This window comes from Amblyomma americanum, chromosome 1 (assembly GCF_052857255.1).
Source record: "Amblyomma americanum isolate KBUSLIRL-KWMA chromosome 1, ASM5285725v1, whole genome shotgun sequence".
Classification (NCBI taxonomy): Eukaryota; Metazoa; Arthropoda; class Arachnida; order Ixodida; family Ixodidae; genus Amblyomma; species Amblyomma americanum.
Window position 1 is genome coordinate 59,871,294 of NC_135497.1, and position 2,733 is coordinate 59,874,026.

General features: G+C 58.1%; 1 pseudogene; it reads right to left on the minus strand.

Annotated features, from left to right (window-relative positions):
• Nucleotides 1-426: 426 nt before the first annotated feature.
• On the minus strand, nucleotides 427-2,268 carry LOC144098920 (uncharacterized; annotated as a pseudogene).
• Between the last annotated feature and the right edge of the window lie 465 nt (nucleotides 2,269-2,733).

Consider the following 2,733-nt stretch of genomic DNA (forward strand, 5'->3'; position numbering starts at 1 on the left):
TCGCGCGAAGGAAGACTTCATTAAAAGTTACGCGCGGCTTATGCGGAGGGCAGTATATGTTGAGGATATGTATTGACGGGTCGCGGCGTCTGAGAGGCAGTACCCGGACCATTGTATATTCTTGCTCGGTACTCAAGTCTAAGTCGACCTGATTCACGGTGTAAGCTTTATTCACCAAGATGCACGTAGAGGCGCCCCCCTGAAAGGTGCTGTAGCCTGATAATTTAGCGTCTATGCCGGGCTCCTGCAGGGCAATGAGTGCCGGCATGTCTCCTAGGGACTGCAGGTAGATCTGGAGGTGTGACCGTTTTTTCCAAGCTCTGAAACCCCTGCAGTTCCATTTGATGATCTGGAATTTTTCAAGGTTTTTATCATTCCTATTAGATCTCCTAGCCATTTTGTTCTATTTATTTACGTGCGAGCGGACTAGCTCTGGCCGGGAGCCAGCGCAACCCCAGCGATTGGCCGCACCGACCCACCAGCTGCAGAGCCTGAACCATGTTCCTCCGCTGCCTGGCGGGAGGCTCTCTTGCGTTTGAGGTGAGGGGATTCGCAGCTAGTGGCGTTCTTAATTTGGGTGCTGACCCAGGGCTGCACGGCTTTAAGGACCGAGTCAGTGACCTGGGCCATAAGGTCGGGAAGTGCTTGCGTTAAAGCTGCCTTGAACATGTCCTGGAAGGACTCGCGGACTGCTGACATGATTTGATTCGGGAGGGCCGCCACTTGCTCCTCCAGTTGCTCGGTTTGGCGCTGCAGTGCCTCTAGGCCGGCGACGCGGCCAGCAGATCCAACTACCGTGTCCCCGCACTGCTGCGAGACGCTGGTGAGGCAAGATGTTACGGATGATCCGTCATCCTCGTCATCTGGCTCAGCTTCTTTCATTGGTTAGGATGACCCGGCCTGTTTGGCCTCTAATTCTTGAATTTTGCGCGCTAGAATTTGGTTCTGGCGCCTGAGCTCCTCTACCTGCTGCTGTAGGGCGGTTTCGGTAGGGGAGGGACGGGTAGGGGGCCCGGAGACTGCCCTACTCCAACTGCTCACCTGTGGTTGGACGGGTGCCAAGGGCGGGAAGTCACTGGCGTTGAGGACCGGGGGCACCGCCTGGGTCGCGGACTTGACAGGTTTCGATGTGCCGGGTTTGGCCTTGGTTTCCTGATCGGCTGGCGCTTCCTTGGCCTTCGGCGGAGGAGCCTGCTTGGGCCCCGTCTTTGTCTCCGGTTTGGATCCGGATGGGGAGCTCGGTTTGATGGCTTTCCGGAACCGCCCGGCACAACCAGGAGCTCCGGTAGGGTGGCCGCCTCCGCAGATGAGGCAGCTCGGAACACAGTCATGTTCTGCCGGGCCGTCAGGAGTGGCATCGGGAACCTGGACTCCGCAGCGTTTGCAGCGGCCCGGCTGCGGTCGCGGGCACGCATCGGTCCGATGGCCCACTGTGCCACAGCGGTAGCATGCTGGCATTGTTTTCCTGTACAGGCGAACAAGGAGCCGTTCGTAGCTGTACAACACCGTCCGTGGCACCTTGGTCCCCGCGAAGGTGATCACCGCAACCGGGGTTCCCCCTAGCTTGCGCACAGACACCCCATTTTGTTCCGCACTGAGTTTTCGTTTAACGCTTTCAGACGTTTCGTCTGGCGAAACAGTCACGACGCCTCGACAGAACGCACCGGAGAGTTTAGGGTGTCTCCGGAACGGTAGCTCGCGTTCCCCTACCGGCAGCACAATATCCCGGAGTAGCTTCTCCGCGGCGTCGACAGATTTCAGTGCACATACAAGGACGTTGTGGTCCCAAATGGGCCACACCTCAAGTCCAGCATTTGCGTCGTCCCCGAGGATGCTGCGGACTGCAGCGCCGGCTCGTCCAGCACCAAAAGTTGTCTTGAGGTCGACCGTGTTTCTTGGTTTCAGCACCACGACGATGTCATCTTTGTCAATGCGCGGCGTGTTCTGCGGCCGCCACCGGAGTTGCTTGGAGCTCTTCGAGGCTGCGTTCAGCGCACTCCCGCCCTGCGTGTGCGCAGAGCTAGCCGGCGCCTGTTGCTGGCTGGCACCAGCACCAGCGTCCCTCGATGCCGCCGCCGCGTTCTTCTTTCCGCGCCAGACGCGGACCATATCTTGGAGGTTATCGTCCTCGGTTGGTAGAGAATCCTCGCCTTGAGTCGTATCCTCGGATTGATGGGTATCCATTGTTACGATCTGCAAGGACTGCGGGTCGTATCCGGTGACTTGATTTGGAGACGCCAGAGCCGAGGGATCCCCGACCGGGGCCATCGCAGGCCCCGGCGCCGTTAGGCTTAGCACCACCGCGGCGTGACGAAAGCTTCAAATGACCGAAAAGTGGTCAAAAATTGGCCCCACCTTAACAAACGTGGTGTAGACCGGTGCCGCTGAGGTTCCTGGAGACGATGATACCAGGCTTGCAGGGGGAAAGGTTGGTGTATTGCAATTGATTGCGATCTGTCACGGAGCCGACGCGGTATGCGACCGCTCCCGTCACCGACCCTCTCTAGACCCGCGCCGGGGACGCTCAATTACTGCTAGACATTGATTTTGGTCCAAATCGGATAAGGTGGAACTTCGTGGGTCACCCGGGCCAAATTTTTGGAAATGACCCGGGTGAAACCTCTAGGTTGCCGTCGCGCCGAGGACGCTCAATTATGGTTGGGCATCGAGTTTGGTCCAATTCAGCAAAGGTCAAATTTCAGGGGGTGCCGGGGCTTCATTTTCGGAAATGAC